This window comes from Triturus cristatus, chromosome 2_1 (assembly GCF_964204655.1).
Source record: "Triturus cristatus chromosome 2_1, aTriCri1.1, whole genome shotgun sequence".
Taxonomy (NCBI): domain Eukaryota; kingdom Metazoa; phylum Chordata; class Amphibia; order Caudata; family Salamandridae; genus Triturus; species Triturus cristatus.
Genome location: NC_140581.1, coordinates 685,458,887 through 685,481,187, shown reverse-complemented (window position 1 = coordinate 685,481,187; position 22,301 = coordinate 685,458,887). Strand labels below are relative to the sequence as shown.

General features: G+C 50.7%; 1 protein-coding gene and 1 pseudogene across 1 annotated transcript in view; one reads left to right on the top strand and one right to left on the bottom strand.

The window, feature by feature from the left end:
- Positions 1-22,301, top strand: part of CCDC112 (coiled-coil domain containing 112) — a 223,433-nt gene that overhangs the window by 101,865 nt on the left and 99,267 nt on the right. The window lies entirely within an intron of this gene.
- On the bottom strand, positions 13,596-13,693 carry LOC146865760 (Nuclear RNase P; annotated as a pseudogene).

Genomic DNA, 22,301 nt, shown 5'->3' with positions numbered 1-22,301 from the left:
TTTTTCTACCATCTTCGTGGTTGTGCGGGTACACCGATCGCTGGTTCCCAGGCCTGTACCGTGAGAACCGCTACACCCGATTATAGCACGACTTCTCAATTACAAGGATCGAGACAGTGCTCTCTGCAAAGCCAGAGAATTGAGAGATCTTCAATGCGAGGGGATGGCAGTGTCCCTTTATTAAGATTTTACACAGCGCGTGCAGGATGCAAGACGTTTCTTTGCGCTAGTCAAGAGAAAGCTTTGAGATCTGCAATTAGACTACATGTTGTACCCAGCCAAGTTGCGAGTTACAGCAGATGGAAAGTCACACATCTTCACGGACCCATCTCAGGTGATGCGGTTTATAAAATGACGGGGCACCGGTCTCTCCAAGAATAGTCCTCGGTCAGGCAGTGAAGACAAGACTACACATGGGAAAGAATAAGACATTGACCTACTCAGTTGCTCAGTGCTCTCTACGACATTGATACTCACGGAAATGAGGCAGGCCCACCTGCTGGGTTGCGGGTTTGAACTAATTGACTGGGGCTACGGTCCGCAGAAGTGAACAAGACCGCTGTTGGTTCCTTATCTCTTAGCTTGATATTTTAGGACAACGCGCATAATGTATGGTAATTTGTAAGTTATAATGTGCATTGTACCGCTTCTTTATCATTAACTGCCACTGTTCGTCTTCACTATAGAATCTTTCCTGAGAACGATATGTGCAGGAGGTTACACCTAAAGGTATAGCTTGGCAAGGATACCTATTCTAAGTTTTACTATCTTTATTACAAGAGCCACTTTGCCGGCCAGAACAAATACGGAACTGAGCCAGGCGACATCTGCCCCACAGTGTGCTCCACACCGGGATTGTTTTTGGGCTGTACTTTGTTTTGGTATAATTTCTAATTTTCACCCCAAGGATGAGGGTATTTATTGGGTGGGACGGGGTGGTTCTCAACTATGCGTAGTGGAGGTTTGCATAGCGTGGGTGGGGGAGGGAGGTTGTTTGGTTGGCGAGACATTCATGAAAATTGTCAACTATGTAATACTATGAACAAATTGGATGCAATCACCATGGGCAGGGCCTCAAGTGTATACCGTCGCGAGCACAGTGTAGCTTGCAGCTTTTTCAGTAATGGGTAGTACAGTGTGCTTTTTAACATGGAATGTAATGGGTTTGAATGATCACAGAAAGATCAGGAGAGTTGTAGAGTATTTAACGAGGCATTCAATTGATGTGGCCCTATTACAAGAGACCCACCTACCACTCCAGAGTAACATGTTGATGCAAAAGCTCTTTCAGTAAGAGGTCCATGCAGCTGGTTTCACTTAACATGCTAGAGTTGTACTAGTATGGGTGAACCCCAAGTCAGGAATTCTAGCGCATGCAATGGAGGCAGATCCAAATGGCAGATATGTTATTGTACGTTGCCAGAACGATGGGTTATCTGTTAGGTTAGTGAACGTGTATGGACCCAACTGCGATGACCTGCACTTCTATCCTAAACTCTGAGTTAATCTGATGCGGGACAAAGATATCCCAATCATAGTGGAAGGGGATCTCAATTGCATCCTAGTCCCACTTAAAGATCGTTCCAAGGGTCCCAGCCGCCGCCGCTCCGCCTAAGGTGTGGTTTAGACCTGATGGATGTTTGGAGGCAGTATTTCCCTGAGGTGGCAGGGTTTACACACTACTCTGCCCCCCATGACATACACACTCTAATTGATTATTGGCTCATGTCCAAGAGTCTGCTCGCACAGGTCGATGCGTGTGACCTCCACCTGTGCACTTATTCATACCACGCTCCTGTACAACTGGACTTTAAATGCTCCCGTAGACCAGCCCGGCATTTCTATGGAGGTTTCCTCCTTACTCATTGATGGACCCTGTATTCACTGCAGAGATTGCAAACGCAATAGAGGTATTCTTTGAAAAAAATATAGGGTCGGTAGTCAGTTTCACTACTGTTTGGGAGGCATTTAAAGTGTACGTCCGGGGGATAATCATTGCTAAACACGCAGGAGTGATTTTGTCACTGAGGGACCAATTGTCTAAAGTGGAGAAAGAGATTTTACTCTTGAACAAGCTTTTCAATAGACAGGTGATGCAAACACTTTGGGTGATATTAAAGTAGCACTTGAGGAATTCTAGGACACGGCAGACAGGGAAGTCAAACACCTGGGCTAATACGCTACGGCAAGGGTCTACAGGGAAGGGAAACGACCAGGCGCCACCTTTGCAGCCTTATTACGGGCCAAGTGGAAAATAGACACTGTAATGGAAATCCTTGGCGAAGATGGTCTCCCACGATATGACCGAGAAGACATTGCAAATCGATTCCATAGGTACTGCTCCCAACTCTACACCTCCCAGTCCCTCTCAGAGGACAACGTTATCCAAGACTATTTGAGCACATCCAGATGACATGGCTGACAAACACTCACAGAGGATACCTTGGCCCCGCTTACCGCGAGCGAGATTAAAGCAGCGATTAAGCCTATGCATGCTTGCAGTGCCCCGGGCAAGGATGGGCTCACAGTTTCATTCTACAGGGCCTTTCAAAGACCAATTGATCCCTCATCTAATATCACTATATGAAAACATGGTTTAGGCCGAAACAATGCCTCCCTCCATGAGAGAGGCTTTGAGAATCATGCTGCTGGAGCCGGGGAAGCTGCCTGAAGCCTGTTCCTCTTACAGACCCCTATCATTATTGAACGTTGATACCAAGATATACGCCAAAATATTTGCCAACCGTTTAGCCCCACTGGTACCACTTGTAATGGGCCAACAGCAAGCAGGGTTTGTGCCTGATCGCAATATCAACTTAAATTTGCGAACTATATTCAGTATTCTTTAAAGACCAGACCCAGGAGTCAAGGCTGCTGCAGACTTCTTGGATGCCGACTGTTGAGTGGGCATTCATAAGAGGGGTGTTAAGAAGAATTGGAGTGGGGGAAATCTTTATCAAATTGGTCATGACACTGAACACCCTGCCTACGGCTAGGATACGACTGGGCAGGACGGTCACAGCCCCTTTAGCCATCTCATGGAGGACTCGCCAGGGCTGTCCGTTGTCCCCCCTCCTATATGCACTGGTAGCTGAGCCTTTGGCCTGCGCTCTGCGGGAATACTACAAACCTAGAGGGCTACGATTCCCAAGATACCAGTTAATAATTTCGGCATATGCAGATGATACCCTTCTATATGTCCAGGACCCCAAGACGCATCTCAACCCTGTTTTGGCAGAGGTGGTACCGTTTGGGAGACTATTCGGGCTTAAAATTAACTGGACGAAATCTCTGTTCCCTTCAACTCAAACAACCACCCCTGCTAAGATAGACTTTCCTATGCAATGGATGTCAGACCCAGTCTGATACCTTGGGACACAAATCCACAGTGACCCTGCTGTAGTGATAGCACAGATTTATGGGACGACGATTTCGAGGATAGAGGATGGCATTAATAGGTGGATTAGGCTCCCTCTCTACTTGATAGGGCGCATCTCCCTGATGAAGATGGTGATTTTACCCCGATTTTTATTTCTATTTGTTAACATCTCCATACTGCTGCCATGCACTGTGTTTGAAAATCTGCGCCCACTCCAAATCAAACTTGCCTGGGCCGGGAAACAGCCGAGGTTTAGATGGGACACTCTTACCCACTCGTACTCGACTGGGGGACTGGGAGGGCCAGACCTAGAATTATACTACACGGTGGCACAGGCCTCCCAAGCATACAACTGGTTACACGGCCCAGAAGACTTGCCTCATATGTTCATTGAGAGACGCTGCAGACCCTCTTACACTCCCACAGATCCTTTTCAAGCCCCCCATTAGACGACATGGCATCCTGGACTCTTTCAATTCCACCACGCATGCGTGGCTTAGACTTCTAGATGCCCAAGCAGATACGCTCATTTACTCTCCACTAATTCCGCTGGACTGGTGCACCTGGTTCCCAACGAGTGGGGAAAAGAATGTGCTCCGCTTAATGAAGCTCATATGCCTACTCACACTGGGCGACTTTTTTCAAGATGGGTTAGCTCGTAGTTGGGAGGACCTAACCGAGGGAACACCGGGACTCTCACCATTGGATCTGTTTCAATATCTCATGGCTCGACATGTATGGCAGGAATTACTTTGAGATGACCTGCAGGAACCCATTACATTCCCTGCGCTTACACATATTATGCGTGCTGATTCCCCTGCAAAGCAAATAACTGCATTATATTCCTCTGCTCAGGAACCCAGGAAAGCACAACTACACAGGGCCAGACAAGAATGGCAGAGGGACCTTGAAATGCTAATAGACGATATGTGCTGGTCATACTGCTGCGAGGCGACGAGGTGGGTGTCCCTGAATGGCAAGCATTGTTTAACACATTTTAAATATAATAACCGGGTGTACTACACTCCTAGCAGATTGCATCGCTATTGTCTGCGAGACACTGCGAAATGTGACAGGTGTGGGGAGTAAGACGCTGGGTTCTTCCATGTGGCTTGTATGTGTCCTTGTGTCCTGGCATTTTCAGAGAAGGTCTTTTTAGTACTGACGGAAGTCACTGGACAGCACTTGGTGTCCAACCCACTGGTCGCACTGTTTGGTTAGGACAGGTAGATAGTAGCCACCTATAGGAAACCGGTAGTGATGGGAGTGCTGCTAGCCAAGCGTAGATTGGAATGTAGATATGCTTTATTGTAACACACAATCTGACGCATCTAGTGAGCTACTTCCACCACAATGTCGCCTCAAGGGCTTTTGGGGATTATACCAGCAATATCTGATTGGAAAAGAGACCGGGGAGCCGAAAGGAGGGAAGCACTTGAGCTGGTCATCTAACAGCAGTCGCACACCTGCTACGCCCTTCATTCGATTATAATGCAACAAATGGTTTTTATTAAGGCCTTAAATCCCTTAAGTTCTGAGGGTTCTGCTTGTTCAATTTGTGATCTGTTCACCCACAAACTAATATAATATGCACTGCACCTAATATAGATGGTATAAGCAACTTACAATCTGGTGATGTAGTAACATGGCCAAATATGAAGAGGGGTTTTATCTCGCCCAGTTAGTTTTTTTGTTTATGACTTCGTTCTATTTTTTTGCATGTCAGTTATACTAGAAAACCTGCTGTGATATTGCAGACTATGCTTTGTAAAATGCAATAAATAATAATAATAAAAAAAGCATTTCCAATGCAATAGGTCTCACCTTTGGGAGATTTTGAGCTTTGTAAATCACAATACCTTCAATAATAAAAGGCATTGTCATTTATAATCCCATCAGGTCAAAGTTTTGAAAATGTGAGACCTATTGCATTGGAGATGCTTGTTCTATAAAAACTTTCCAGCTAAATTTACGAATACATGTCCCATTAAACATTGCAGAGTTCCTGTGAACAAAATTGTGGCCGAAAACCGATATCCGCCAGGACCTACAGATTCTAGCTAACAACCAAAACCATTAAGCTACAAAGTTCTGTGTACTGAACTCCCTGGTTTTGGGAGCCTAAATACTTCATTAGAGGAAAGCCAGCTGGACATTTGACAGGTCGCAATAGCTGTTTGTTAGCAATGTAACTATAAATAAAACTAAAACCGATAGTATAGTCCCAAAAAAAACCCACTTCACCACATTGTCACTTAACGGGAAGCAACAACCTTTCTTATAAACTGAAACAAATCCTGATGTCTCATTCATGTATACAAGAGGGATGCACCAAGCCAATGTAGACTGGAGAGCACACGGCACCAGTCAAGTGGACGAACTAGCAACAAACAGCACACTGAAAATCGCCTCAAATGGGAGGCTCACACAAAAGAAAAGCAATTTACTAGGGAGGGCGTTTACCAGATGCACCCCACGTATATGACTCCTTAAGTGTTAACGCTTCAACAAGCATGTGAACAAACACTATAATAAATTCGAGATGTACCGTATTTGTTTAAATAAAGCTAAAAGCTCTGTAAAAAAGAAATTGTAGCCTTTGCATAAGATGGCTTTTAAACAGCGTGGTTAAGCAAAGCATGGATAACTCACCAGAGGGCAATATATAACAACGACCGAAAAAACATCAGGTCCACAGATTACCCTTACATATAAAGTGCGCCTACATAAATATGCTGGCGCAGACCATATTTCTCTGTAGAGTAAAAATAAAGCGTTTCTATATATAAAAAGAGCAGTATGATCACCTTTTCCTTTGTTTTTTTCGTCCCTCTTTTAGTGGCCTTGTCCCCCTTTTTCTTGCTGTGTAATCCCATTCCATTGCTTTCACAGATTGCAACTAGAGATGAAAAGCACAAGGTAGCCGCTCATTACGGTTCTTCTGCAGGCTTATGTGGCGCTTACACTGAAGATGGCATTAAACTGGTGTAAATCCATCGCTTATGGTTACAGCGCCGCCGCCGCAGTGTCACTAAATAAATACCAAAAATACCAAATACCAGTGTCACTATTTATCTTTTTGGGTAAAAATGTCTTGTGCCCCTTTCAAAGTAAAGCTGGACTGCGTGTGCAGTTAATGGGGAATGTGTACTGAAGACCGGCCTGCTTCCAGGTGCTACAATAAAGCACCGCTTCCTGGAAGGGAGGGTGGAGAGTGTCGCGACCGCAGTGGCCCCTATAGTATCGTCATTGGCATCCTTCTGTACACCCCTCCAACCATATATACATTTCCCAAGAATAAACACACAACACAGACTGCTTATTTGGGTACAATTGCTGCAGGTTTATTACATACACCGTTATGTAATAGGTGGGTTATCTTGCGGGCGATCCAAGGGCAGGCAACCAACTGGGCCGCCTGATGAGCCAGGCAGCACTGGGGCGAACCCCGCCTTTGCTGCCCTACTAGTGATCCTCTTCCCGGATCACGTGACCGTTGGTAACTTCTTACTCACACCCCTTCCAGGGCGGAGCGTCGCATAGCACACCCCCGGTTGTTCAGGCCCACAACCGCCCGAAGGACTAGCAGGGCGCCGACACGGTTTCCAGGACCCTCCCTCGAGGCTCCTCGGATTTGGCTCTGGCACCCCCTATGGTGCCGCGCAGAGGTACCCTTGGCACCGGCCTGCTTCCAGATCGCCCTGTAACTCCGCCTGCAATGAAAAAGGAAAACATTACAATATTCTCTACCCCCCTCCTGCCACCACCACGCCGGGTAAGCGGTAGGGAGGGAGGTGGCGTGCACGGCGATAAAGAGGTCGCCAACATGGTGGGGGAGGGTTATATACCCTCCCCCAAGACCAAGCCGCCCCGGAAGTGATGCCCCTCGTGTCACGACCAGGCAGGGAGTGGGGGGGGGGCTCCAACCTGAGTCCCTGCCCCCTAGGTTGGCGGGGAGGGGTGTAAGGTGCCCAGGCGACACTAGAGCGCTGACCTCTCTAGTGGCCCCCTGTGGGTGCCTCGGTCAGCGGCATAGTATCGTCATTGGCATCCTTCTGTACACCCCTCCAAACATATATACATTTCCCAAGAATAAACACACAACACAGACTGCTTATTTGGGTACAATTGCTGCAGGTATATTACATACACCGTTATGTAATAGGTGGGTTATATTATGGGCGATCCAAGGGCAGGCAACCAACTGGGCCGCCTGCCCGCCTGATGAGCCAGGCAGCACTGGGGCGAACCCCGCCTTTGCTGCCCTACTAGTGATCTTCTTCCCGGATCAAGTGACCGTTGGTAACTTCTTACTCACGCCCCTTCCAGGGCGGAGCGTCGCATATCAAAGCCCCCAGTTGTTCAGGCCCGCAACTGCCCGAAGGACTAGCGGGGTGCCGACACGGCTTCCAGGACCCTCCCATGAGGTTCCTCGAATTTGGGTCTGGCACCCCCTATGGTGCCGCGCAGAGGTACCCTTGGTACCGGCCTGCTTCCAGATCGCCCTGTAACTCCGCCACAGCTCTGAAGGTGGCCCCGGTCACCGCCAGGGCCCCCACCACAGCTATAGTCTACCTGCAACCTCTCATCTCTAACACCTCGCTTAAGTCTAGAAGGTAAAGGTCCTTGCCTACCGGCGATAAGTGAACTCCATCGTCCTCAAAGTACCCCTTCACATTCTCTTGGATCATCTCGTGAAGCCCAGGCCCCTCTGGTCAGTGAACTTGCGCATTGCCCCATTAAGTCGCTTCCGGGAATGCTCAACCGCCTCGCCTGATTTGGCCCCTCGCCAAGTTCTGCGTGGAATCATCTCTGACCAGAGAACCTCACACTGCCCTAAGTGCTTGCAGATCTCACCTAAGTCGCTTTTCATGGCCTGCAGGAGAAGCCCTCTACCCAAGGCAATGAGGTAATTCCCCCCCCCCCCCCCCCCCAGGTAAATCACTAAAATTTTGGGTGGAGCCCCCCGCACTGCCAGTCTCTGCTCCAATTTGTTCCTGAGCCAGCTCCATCTCATACCAGGGAAACCCATCCACTCAAACTGTGTCTGTGGGAAATGCCGCATCCAGTTCCGGTGCGACACCCACTGAGACACCCTGGAGATACATGAATGCCCGATCACCCATACCGGTAGCCCCTAGTAAAACAAGAGACACGGTTTACACTCTCTAATCATTTAATAACTTGTAAAAACACGCAAAATAAGACAATAACCACTGCAATACACTGCAAACAATAAGTAATAAGGTACATCAAGGTCAAACGTATCGTTTGTAACAATCCGACTCCCACCGCCCCACCTTCTTCACACTCCCGGGCTCCAAACCCGCCTTAAAAGCTGCCATGGCCGCCCCTATCCAGAATGAGTGGCTAGAGTATCTCTTATCTGGCTGAGCCAAGCCTGCCCTGGATACGCTAGCCCTAATAATTCTTTCCATCTGATACCTGGTCAGGGGGCCCTGGTCCACGTGCATCAGTAGATAGCCGGGGGTGAGAGGGCGACACACAAGGTATTCCCTGACCCAGTGGACCGGGCAAAACCTAGGCCTGAAGCCTGAGGACCACATCAACACCCTGCCCAGCCTGGTCTGTTTTGGACCTCTGGAGGCGGATCGACAGGGAATCAGTGAGGGACACATCTAGGATGCCTAAGGCATCACCCGAACTGTCGGTCTTGGACCTGGCCACCAGTTCACTAATCCAGAATGCGCCAAAGAAAGCCAAACAGAAAGCTGCCGCGAAGAGGGTTGCCTCATACTTAGAATAGGTGACCCCGTCAAGGACACCCAGCATGCCCATGAGGATGTTGAAATCGATGGGGGCCCTATTATCGGGGGCCCTGGGCTCATCCCTACCCCCACCCCTTGAGAGCTGCCCTTATGGCAAAATATTTAATTGGGTCTAGCCCCCCAGATAGCTTGGCGTTGTGGCTCACGGACGCCAGGTGGCCGCACACCCAGGAGTGGCTCTTCCCATGCTCCCTGGCCCACACCACAAATGCCCGTACTCTGCCCTCAACTGGTGCGGAAGAAATACCCAGGGTTTGAGACACAGATCTGAAGGTGGCCAGGTGTGCCCCATAGTGCTTCCAAGTGCCTGGAGCCAGAGCTCGTTCCCCCATAGTTCTCAGTCATTGGTCCACTGCAGGATCCTCCAGAGGTGCGCCGGGAAGAGGGTCATCTGTGCTCTCGCCCGCGGCCAGGCCTCCCTGAAGCGGAGCCACTGAAACCGAGAAAGAGCATCAGCTGCCACATTTTTGACCTCCTCAATGTGTCTGGCCCTGCATTCAACATTACAGAGCAGGCAAGCCCTGACCAATTGCCTGAACAGGCAGAGGACCAACGGGCACTTGGCTGTTTGCCCATTGATGGCCTGGACTACCGCCATGTTGTCAGACCAGAATAGGACCTTTCTGTCTGACAGGGTCTCCGGCCAAAGGTGTAGTGCAATGACGATGGGGAAGAGCTCAACGACAGTGATGTTCGCAGTGATGTTGCGCCTGCGCCAGGCATTGGGCCACTCCTGAGCACACCAGTTCTCGCCCAGAATTGCCCGAAAGCCCTCCCTACCTGAAGCATCAGTGAATAGGCATAGCTCCTGACTGTCCACCCAGGGTTCCCGCCAGATCACCGTCCCATTGAACTGCGCGAGGAAGTCACCCCACATGGCGAGGTCATGCTTCAACCCTGCAGGAACGAGCTGAACGCCTCGAAGTATGCACAAGACACTGAGCAACCCATGGGCATGCACTTGTCAATGAAGACTTTGCCCTGCCACTTGAAACCCAGGAGGTGTTGGCTGTCAGGGTGGACCGGCACAGTCGGAAAGCCGACTCAATGTCTGACTTTGCCAACCAAGCTCCCTTCCCCGCCCTCCTGACCATGTCCACCGCCAGGTCCAGGAAGCAGTAGGACACAGAACACATCCCCTCATCCAACCAAGAGTTCACAGAGTCCCCTTCTTGATGCGACAGGTGCTGGATCAACCTAAAGGACCCGGGCTCTTTCTTGGGCACGACCCCCAGCGGGGAGATTACAAAGTGCGGAAGAGGTGGTAGGTTGAAGGGGCCCGCCACCCTCCCCAGGGCCGCTTCCTTCTTTTATTTTAGCCAGCACGATCTCAGGATGATCCCTAGCCGATTTGAGGTTCTCCGTGTCCCTGCTCACTAGGGGGCCTTGGTACGGAATTCTTAATCCTTCCACAAACCCCTCATCGAGAAGCGAGCCATCTTTGCTGTTGGGATACCCATGGATCAGGGGAAGGAGGTTGGCGATGATGATGGGGGAGGGACCCTTAGCCAAAGGCAGAAGAGCAGATCCACCCCTGGGGAGCACAGGGCGGCCTATATCGCTGGGAGGGGGAAAGTGGGGGCGGGATGGTGGGGGGGAGCCAGGGGAAGGGGAAAGTTCACTTGTCCTGTCTGGCCGGGAGCTGAGCTGTCTCGCTTGGAGCAGGAGGAAGCAGGGTGGGAGGCACCACACTTGCTACAGTTGTGTGCGAACCTGCATGCTTTACCCCAGGAACAAGACCCCGCGTTGAATAGCCTGCAAGTCCCTTTGGACAGTGATCGGTTACCCTGCTTCCGGCCCCCTCCGCGACCCCCCCCCCCCGAAAGGACTTCTTGGACTGGCCCTTCGCTTCCTGCTTCATGTCCTTGGGCTTGTCACTATTGGAGGTGCTAGGCTTTGTTGTCCCTTCAACTGTGCGCTTTCCTATGTGCATGACCCAAAGCCTCACCTCTAGTTGGTCCCACTCCAATTCAGGGCACATGGCCATCTTCTTTCTGAAATCACTGTTGTAGCGGTACCAACCCATCCCCCCACTTATCTCCGCCCCCTTGGTGATAATGCTGGCGTATTGGAATAGCTCTGACCCTTGCTCCGGGAATCTTTCCATTATCACATCCGCCAAGATGGCGAAGGCTTGCCCCCACGTGCCAATGTTCTTTTCAGGCCAGGATTGGAAACACACTTTCTTGTCGTCATCTTTACCCCCAAGGGTAATGAGGAGGGTGAAAATGTCAATAAACTCTCTCCTCCAGATACCTTCTTTGGCTGCCAGAGGAACTTCCCACCTCAGACAGCAACGAACAGATAGCAGCGGCGCCATGGTGACCAGGGGCTTGGGCACTACTGGGGGGGGGGGTAGTACTGCTGTTTGCATGGAGACCTCAATGGGTGTGGTGGGCGCAGTCGCCACCGTGGACTGGACCAGGATGGGGGTGCCGGCGGCAGAGGGGCCCCCACCACTGGTAGCTGTCCTCCCAAGGACGAGAGGCTCGCCAAGGCCGGTCCCCCAACCTGAGCAGGTGATACGCAAGGCGGGATGCCCGCCCCCCCCCAGACTTGCGTGAAGGACAGGACCCCAGTGCCCCAACAGGGAGGAGAGGAGCAGCAATCCCACCCACACTGGACGGGCTGGCCAGGGCTAGGCCCGCTCTAACCTCGGACATAAAACTCTGCAGGGTGTCTGAGAGTTTACCAAGGTCATCCGATGTAGCATAAGCCACTAAGGGCGGGCAGCTGGCTGGGGTGGGCGCTGGTCTAGATGCCAGGGCCGGGGGCGCAAGGAGGGGGGTGGTGCCGCGAGGGGGGGCCAAGGCCCGGCTCTTTGCTGGTAGCTGCTCAGCCGGGAAGTCTTTGACCGTGGGTCTGCGTATCCTCTCCCACCTAGAGGGGCCTGCCTCCTCATTGGGCTTGTGTTCTGCGAAAGGGACCTCGCTGGCGATTCCTGAGTCCACGGGATTAATGGCTTTCAAAAGTTCGGTGAACCAAGCCAATCCCTTGGTCTTGGCCAATTCAAGGAAAGCTGCGATCCGCGCATCTTCAGAGATGCCAGTCTGGGTCTCCTCGACTTGGGACCTCAGCGAGAAAAGCGGTGGGGATCCCTGACTTTCCATCGAGTCTCCTGCGGGTGCCTCACAATCTGGAGGGATAAGGGAAAAGAGTTTAGCCCAAGAAGCCACACCCGCGGAGCACAACTAGCCCAGATCTTGGCCCGGGGGACACACTCTGGCCCCCCGTGGCTTGGTACTTACTTACGACCAGGAAAACAAGGGACGGAACGTTGGGCCGGTCGGACGGGCTTCGGAGACACTGCGAGTGGAGATGAAGGAGAGGTTAGCCGGTACCCCCAAACCTCCCTGCCCCACCCTCTGTGCTCCACACCCCACACGGCCCAGCGATGACCCAGCTCTGCCCCCCCAGGGCCAGGCAAGGGATATCCCTGCTCGCAGGCTGCAAGTACTGCTCCTCGGGCTTGCGAGGTGACCCTCCCCAGTGCCCATACCTGCTGCGTGCGTGTATCCCCTATGGAGTCCGGCGTCAACAGCGCTGATCGTCTCACCAAGACCTGCTATAAGAGACAAAACCAAGGGTGAGGCGCAGGAAGGAACGGTGTTGCCCTAACCTACCAACGTGACCCAGTGTCCACTCCCCTGTGCCAAGGTCGGTGGAAGGCCGGACAGTGCCCTACGCGGCGAGCCTTAACACCCGGGGGCCAGCTAACTTCTGGCCGCCCCGTTTAGTTACCTTGACTCCAAACGTACAATCCGGCACTACTCCTCAGGAACTGGAGTGCCACAGCAGCTGAAAGACAAGATGAGTGGGGAAAGGCATGTTAGATGCAGGAGTCGCCGCGTGACTGTTCCCTGGAGTCCTGGCTGATTCACAGGAGGGAGCAAAGACAGGTATACACAGGGGAAGCGCATTGCGAACCATAGGCCAGATAATAGCATGATGACCAGTGGGCCCAAGCAGCACGGTGCTCGCCGGAGATGGCCACCCCTCGCAAAGCGCAAGGGCCCCCCTGTGCCCGGATCTGCCAGACGAGGGGCCCTGGACGAGGCTGCGGGAAACCCTGGGGGCGGGCCCACGCGGCCACGCAAGGAAAAAAGGGGGATCATAATTCGCAAGAATCCTTTGTGCCGGATCTGAACCCGCGGCCTAAGAATGTCGGTCACTCCACCACCGACCCCCGATCTGCTAACTGGACTGGCGAAGGGAGGGACCGCTGCGCATGCGTGTTGCACCGGGACAGAGTGGGAGGGGGGGGTGGGAGGCGAGCCCGAGGCCCCCCCCACCGTCCCAGGAGCACCGCATGAGGGCAGGAGACAGCACACAGAGTGCAGGTCTCGGGGTGGCTATGTGTGAATACCCATGGCAGAGGCTGGCGTCGCCTACCCACCTGTGAGCTGGCTGGGGGACGGTGTGGGCCCAGCGCGTGGAAATTACCGGCTCTTGTCTCAGACCTTCTCCAAGGTGCTTGAGTGACAGACGCACTCTGCACGTGCCTCAGTGATGAGCGTCCTCCATTAATTTTGTACCGGGCGCCGCAAGACCCCCAACCACCTGCTAGTGCGCTCGAATGCGCTCGCGGAGGCCGCAGGTCAGGGGGTGGGCAAAGCACTAGTTGGCGACCAACCTGGGCCCGCGCGCTGCGTGCCTGTGGGTGGCGCAAGCCGGGCGAGCGTCGCGGCCTGAGGCGCTGGAGAGCGGGTGGGAAATATTTCCCAACCTTACAGAAGAAAATACCATTTCCTACACTTTAGGTTGAGCAAACAGTGACCTTGGAAGACCAGGGATTGAACACCTAATCTACAGAGCAAGAGTCTCCGACCTTAACCATTAGGCCAGGGTGACTCTATTTTTCCATGGCCGCCACCCCCCCCCCCCCGCCCGCCCTCCCTCCCCGGCCGCCACGCGGGCAGTGGCCGGGCAGTCATGTACGGGCGTTTCATCGTCTGTTCCCGGGCAGGGGGTGCAGGTGAGGGAAAGCAGGCACACAGCAGTGAACTGTGATCTGCGGGCCCTAGATACCCGGTCACGCGTCTCCTGCTCCCTCCTTTTGGCCCCGGGTCTCTGGGAGCTCGCTCCCCCTTTCAGGGGATGCCCTGCTGGGGGATTAAGTGAGGTGGAGCAGCCGTGAACCGCACATCGAATATCGCTGAGGCAGCAACTGGGGGCGACACCCACCGTCGGTCGGCGGGTGCCCCCGTGTGCACAAGGGGGGGCCTATGCCTAAACAAACCCCCACCACCCCCATTCTGCCAAAGGGAACCAGCCCGTGTCCCGCCCGCATCGAGCGAAGCAGGCGCAGTGCACAGACCTGGATCCCCCTGCCAATCGGCAGCTCTCTACCGCCTGCTTCGAAGTGCACGAGCGCCTAGCCCAGCGACGAGGCGTCGCGGCCCAGGCGGGGGCGGCGCGAGCTAGGACCCGGGTCAGGGTCTGAGTTGCACCCCCCTGCGCCACAACAGAGATCAGCCGGGGCCACTCCACGAGCGTACCCAGGGACCCTGCTAAAGCATATACATGGGGACCGCATGGACCCCGCAGGGGTCTGCAGAAAGCAGGGGCTGCAAGGGGCGAGCTGCCCCTGGACTCGCGAACCCCCCCCCCACCCATGGCAGGCCGTGCCATAGGGCCCCGTACAACCTGGTACTGCCCAGGGACTGAGCCGGGGCGGGGGGGGTCAACGAGCAGCACTCACCGTAGCGGCTTGCAGGCACATGAGGCGACGAGACGGCGGACGGCGCAACCTTCGATGCGTGGGAGGCGGCGTACATGGCGATAAAGAGGTCGTCAACATGGTGGGGGAGGGTTATATACCCTCCCCGAAGACCAAGACACCCCAGAAGTGAAGCCCCTCGCGTCACGACCAGGCAGGGAGTGGGGGGGACTCCAACCAGAGTCCCTGCCCCCAAGGGGGGCGGGGAGGGGTGGAAGGTGCCCAGGCGACACTAGAGCGCTGACCTCTCTAGTGGCCACCTGTGGGTGCCTCGGTCAGCGGCAGAGCAGCCAATATGCCAGTGGTCTACAAGGGGCGGGTGGTGGGTGGAGGGCATCGTCCAGTTTTTGGCGGGACAGGCAGTGAGATCTCCGGCTAGGGCACTATACTTCTCTCTCTGCGGGGGCTCTGGAGCCCCTTGGCAGCCTTATCCTATGGATATATGTTCTGGGCCCTGGAAACTCATATATGAGGATGGAGAGAGGCTGTGCGGCGCTTAAAAGAAGTCAGTCACTCCTCGCGTATCACACCACTAACGGGGCTCCTATTTATTGGCGTCGAGGGTCGAGACTCTGGTAGCCCCAGCGACAAGTTGTGATCTCGGGCAACCCCAGAACTTTTAGTTCTATGTGTTAACGTGGTGATAGAGCTCTAAACCCCCTGAGGATCCAAGCTCGGGTAACAATCTGACAAAATGTCGAAGCTTTTACGTTGTCACGCAGCTGTGCAGTGTGTTCGCCGTTGACCTTTGAGGTTTAAACGCACCCAGACCAAAGGCGTGTTGTGTTTGTTTTAGTCTTCACACGACGAGAAAAATTAAGTCTAAGTCACTGAAAATTGTGCCCGACGGCTGGGGTGCAGCAACTCTGTTTGACACCAGTTAGTGATAACTACCACCCAATGGAAAAGAGGTGCTTTTAATCCCCTCAAAGCTTAAACGTAATACGCCCTCAGGTAAAGCCACGGGGTTCCCTGGCTCCTTACATATGAAGACACATGGGTGCTGCTGCTGTGCTGTTCGTTACCAGCTGCCACAAGACCTGCTTGTGTCTGAAGTAGGACACGGGAAGGCAGTGGCATCACAGATCACATAGGCGCCGCTGTACTTTTTGCCTTCAGCCACTGCCCAATCCCACTGCATCTCTCATTGGGTACGCAGCTTTTGCCCTCCCCTCGCTCTACACGACCCGCAGTCACTACATTCCAGACAGACAGTGCTTATGGAAATTGGTGAACATACACTACGCGCCATCAGCTGCTCACAGTTTCACTAATTTCGGCCAGTAGGGAGCGCAGCTGCGCTGTTCACCAGCAGCAGCGACCAAGTTCCAGTCACAAGCGACAGAACGAATGAACAAACCATGCCAACCAAACCACGAGGTGATTGTAGGCCTCAGGGCACACTAGGGCAGCTGCACTGTTCGCCATCGGCTGCCAGCCCCATAGTCTCACTAACATCTGTTCACCATCAGCGTTTTCATAGTTTCGCTATTACCCAGCTCACAAGGGTGTAGCTGAGCTGTTCACCATAAGCTGTCTCATAGTTTCACTATTACCCCGCACACAAGGGTGCAATAGTAAAAGCTTGTACGACTAGAAAGGTACCAGGGGATGTTTTCGGATCCGTCTTCCTGCTCAAGTTTACCGTCCTCCTGCTCAAGTTTACCAAGTGAAAACGAGCGTTTGTTAAATACAATAGCTGCACGTGTGTTCGGCATACATTAACGCTGTCCAATGTGAACCGTTGCAAAGCTATGTGGAACACGTCCTGAAGTAAATAAAGTTCTAAATAAAGCCTACCTTTGGTGCCGATCACTATGCGATGTAAACGAAAAAAAAAAGCATTGGCATAGCCAATAGGTCTCACCTTTGGGACTTTGTAAGTGTTTAGCCAAGCAGCACATTCTGTGTAACTGTACTAAATTGATGTAGGGAACTCCCAGTATTAGAAGTTGCACCACAATTCAAAATTTGCGAACATTCGTGACAAGAACTTTCAATTCTATTAAGGACACGGAGGCGAGGATTATGCTTCTCATTTCTTTACTAGAAATCTCAGCAGCCAATCGGATAACAGTAAAAAATAATAATACTACAATACCCATGACAAACCCTCCCGCTCATTATGATATCCTAGTAATTGACTACCCGGTAAGGGACTCTCGATCTCCTTGTGCACCTCACATGGTCTCTACATAATGAATCCGCCGAGCGCACTTGTATGTCTTATAACTCCGAAACTCACCTAAAAATAGACCGTATTCACGCAACGGTTGGCATTCACATTCCACGCTAACTTTGATCGAGCGCGTATGAGCACTTCCGAAGCCTTGAATTAGCTCCACTCCACATTCTGACTGTAATCCTCAAGATTACTCCTCCTAATGTTGCCCTTGATATCACAAGAATATTTATAATTGATAACAGCATGTTTTTTGCAGGCACCTTGCTCTCGATTGATGACACGTTTGTCCCACGGACCACTTTTATCACCGCCTCATTGATCTTTACGCCACGCACCCATTCCTAAGCCTCTCACCCAAACACCTGTATCGTATGTTACTAAAGAAAATCTCTTTCCCTTCATTTCATACCTGACCGGACCTCCTTGACGCTGAACTCCCACTGACTCTGTAAATATATACTTTTCTCAACCTTATTTGCATCTGATTTAACCCTTATTCGTACTTTGGATCCTTGTGATTAACCGCTTTTTATTCACCTATGTTTACATAATCTGTTTCCAATGTCTCATGACCGTGTCATCACTTTACTATTTTTTGAACACCACGTGAATTGTATCTAAAATTGTTGGCTCTCCCGACTACGCCGCTCTCTGCATGACATGCCTTTTCCTCGCTTTTCTCCTTAAATGATCGCTGAACTGCTTCGAATGTTTTTTTGCATACGCGCGCTACCCTCAACTGTGATTTCTCAACATTTATAACAATTCATATCCCTCATTCATATCTGTCATTATATTTGTATTTGACTGAATTCAAACAAACGTGTAAATATTCTAATTGTATGACATGTTTTTCTGTAAATGCCGACCTACCCACCTATAACTTTCTATCTCCCCCCCTCACCGTCTAAATGATCCTAATTCCATTGTCACATCCCCCTTCCTTTCCATACCACTTAATCACCCTTTGCACGTCCACCCCAATTACTATGTCTGACCCCCACCTAATATCTATCGTCTATCGCCACACACATATATTTTCACTTGCTTATATATATTTTTACTTGCAACTATACCTTAATTTTCGATAAACAACCCTTACCCATCCATCTAACTTTACACTCTGTTCTCTCTCTTTTCCCTTGTTTCCTTTAAATACTCTTCACTCCCTCACCCTTCCTCCTCTACTCCCACCTACCGCACCATCATACACTTGACTCGGTGTTATGTACTCTTACGTTTAACTACTCTTGTTCAGCCCTGAAGAAGCCCTAGGCCGAATGGCCATTTAGAGGGCGAAACACGTGTTGGCTGTACCATCCTTGTTCTTTCCTTAAAGACAAATAAAAGCACTAATTTGTCACCATTTTCTTTTGATATACTTGCATCAATTGGATATTTTATCCCAATCGACCAACAAATCTATACTCTTGCCCGGACACACTGAACTCACAATACCCATGAGCATACTGGGTATCACCTGACAACCATAGAGTAACCACTGTAAAAGGTCCACAAGAGAATATCCTATCCTCTTTCTTTGGTAAGTATAACAGTTAAAGTGAAGAAAACACAGTCCAACATTTGTGAAGAACTTGGAAAATACACCATTCCATCATGTTAGAGAGAATACAGTAAAAGGGGAGGGAAAAAACAAGGAATATATCCATATTATATAACCTACATATGTAATAAAGGCAGATAATGCAAACCATCATATGGAATACAGACAAATTGGGTGGGATAATCCTTGCTTCAGTGTCCTTAATAGAATTGAAAGTTCTTGTCACGAATGTTTGCGAATTTTGAATTCTATTTCCGGACCGGAGGCTCCGATTATGCTTGTTCAAAGCTGTGCCACCACTACATATGCAATATTCCCAATCGGTTTATAATAAAAAGTCTTAAACATAGAATCAGTTGACCAATCAGCTGCATTCATAATGTCCATTAAACTCACTCCCATGGAAAAAGCTTTGGAAGCCATAGCTCCACGAGCTGAATGTGCACCAAATTTTGTAACATCAATACCTGCTTCACTCATGAGCCATCTCACCCATCTTGTCAATGTAGCCTGGGTGACTGGGCGAAAAGGTTTTTGCAGAGCAATTAACAATTGACCATGCATATCCTGTTGAAACTGAGCAGTACTTACCGCATAATCCTTGATACATTGTACTACACAAAGTTTTAGATTAGTAGGAAAACTCGGATAAGTAACAGTGGCAGTATTACATTTAGTGCGTCTGGAGATAGTAAAAGTGACACCTTCTGGTGAAAAACTACGACCTGTCAAGATCCAGAGCACGGATATCAGAAACACGCTTACAAGAAACCAAACATAATAATATAGTTAGTTTTGCCGAAAGCTGTTTGCGGGATAGATTAGTATTGGAGGGCCAAGCCTCCAAGAATCGCAAAACAGTAGAAACATCCCATAAATCAACATATTTAGGGTGAGGCGGTTTTACCAACCTGATACCCCTGAGTAACTTGCACACCAAGGGGTGCTCACCAGCAGGTTTGTCATTGATCGTTATATGGCCTGCAGAAATGGCAGATTGAAAATTATTAAAAGTTCTATAAGCAAGACCGGAAGAAGCAATTGCTGCAAGAAAATTCACAATCAAAGCGATTTCTGCTGAAGCGGGATCCACCTCCCGTTGATCGCACCAACTACACCATCGCTTCCAGGCTGTGGAACAACGTTTATGTGTGCTGGGAGACCAAGCCTCGCTGATAAATCTGGTAGCATCTCGCGAAAGGCCTGGGATTTTCCAGCGATCCCCGAAACCCGCCATGCAACTAGAAGGAGTTGACCTGACTCTATCAGTGGATGTGGGTTGTTGAGAGGGTCCAGCAACAGATTACAACGCTGGGGAAGAAGGAGCGGCACTGCACAAATCATCTCCAGAAGAACCAGAAACCAAGCCTGAGCCTTCCACAGAGGAGTGATCAGAATCAATTCCGACTGACAATGCTTTGTGCGTGCTAAGACCCTGGGGATCATTACAAACGGGGGAAAAGCATAACACAGATGAGACGGCCAGTCCTGCAGAAATGCATCCGTGGCCAGAGCTTCCGGATCCGGGCGCCAACTGAAAAACATTGGAAGTTGCATTTTGAGTCGAGAGGCAAACACATGGCCCCATAAAGATAAGAAAGTACTTTGCGACAGCAGCAAAGCAGGCGACCCAGTCCGGATCGGAGGCGAAAGGGCGTCAACCAAATACCCTCATTTCCAATGGCAGGCCACCGTTTCGCATAAACGGTGATACAAGCCAATGGAAATGAGGGGCGGGGCTGTAAGCCCTCTTCTCAAAGTCCTCGTTCACAATAAATCTCAGCGCTGCAACACTAGACGAGACCTAAAAAGTTAAATGTCACCAGTGGACTGCCGCACTTAATTGTGCCACCACTACAGTGCAACACAAAAAGATAATGGACGGAATGCTGAACATTGTCAAACATTCACTCCACTCCCAGATCTGGGTTTAATCCATCGTTATTTTGCTCGCCGCACCATTCCAGTTTAGACCCAGCCATATGCAAATCAGTCTTGACCCTATTCCCCATGGTAACAGTCCAGCCCGAAGTGCCAGGCCAGGTCCTCCCTGGACCAGAAAATAAGCATCCTGGGACCAGGTTTGGGGTATTACCCCCTCTTCAGCCAGGCTAGCTTGAACCTGGTGGCGTAGCAAGCGCAGGGCCCACTACAGTGAACAGTGGTGAAAAAGTCACTCTGTCACTCCCACTGCAGCCTAATCGAGCAGCATTAAAATTGCCATCTCAACATGGCAAAATAAACCGTTTTGCCAGGTCATATCCTTCCTTTTTAATATTAATAAACCACCTATAGAGAAAGGCCTTGGTGGCCCACCAACCCAACATGTCATGACTGTGAAAACACAAAATTGCTGTTTTCACTATAGCAAGGATGGTGGTTCCATTGTCTAACATGGAGTTTCACTAGCTGTTACACCTGGCATCTGTTGACGTCATTTTTCCTGTCTTTTTGCTTCTGGCCTTCTGTTTTTGACTGTGTGCAGAACTTTGTTTTTAATGGTGATATGACTCTGGGCACTTTACCACTGCTGACTAGTGCTAAAGTGCATGTGCTCTATGTTTTTAAAATGTAATGGCTAAGGTAGGCCCCAGTGGCAGGGTGCAATGTATTTAAAAGGTATGACATGTGGTTTTAAGTTTTACATGTTCTGGTTGTGAAAAACTGATGCATTTGATTTTCACTACAGCAAGGCCTGTCTCTCCCATTGGTTAGCATTGGAGCAGCCCTGGAACACTTTACAAGTGTATAGGAGATTGGTGTCACTGGAAGTTGGTTTTTAAACTGCAGGACTGAAAATGCCACTTTTAGAAAGCTGGCATTTTCTTACTTTAACCATTCTGTGCCAAACTGGTGCACTTTTATTTTCTCTACCATGCCTACCTGACCCCAGCACGTTTCCATAGGGCGTAACTGGCGAGGTCACCGGGATGCTTGAGATGCGGGATCACGCCTGCTCACTTCTGTCATGTGGCTTGGAATTGCACACAACTCTCCTCGTACTGGCGTGATGTATGCAGGGAAATGCGTGACAAGGGTAGCAGTGCAAATTACAATTTGTCATTGTCTGCTAGGGCTACTGCCCCTTCCCAAGAAGGGGAAAAATGCGGTATAAATTTGCCCAGCTGGGCCTGCTACTGGCGCGCCATATTGTAGCTATACATTGGGCCAGTCCTATGCCCAAGGTGCTCATTAAATGGAGAGCGGATCTCTTGGAGTGGGTAGTGGCCGAGGAGTGTAAGCTTGGGAGAGTGCGTATGGACGAACATGCGGAAAGAGATCTTGAGTTGTGGTCGACTATGTTAGATGCACTTGGGGATAGCGGTGGGGAACAGGGCGAAGGAGAGGACCAAGATGGGAGGGATGAAGAGGGAGCTACTGATACAAGTGGGGAACATGAACAGAGGGAGGCACCAGACTCACATGTGTCATCCAACAGGGACCAATGTTGGGATCAGAACGGTTCTGATGATGGTGCCTTTGAGTAGACGTTGCGTTGGACTTGTCTGAAAATAACCCCCCTGCCCCCATTGATCACACACGTACCTTGTATAATGGTGACATTGTTGAAGGAGAGGGGAGTCTTTGTCCTTTCTTCTTGTCCTCACGGAGTTGAGTTCACATTGGAGAATCGGTACCCACCACACATATGTAAAAACTGTATG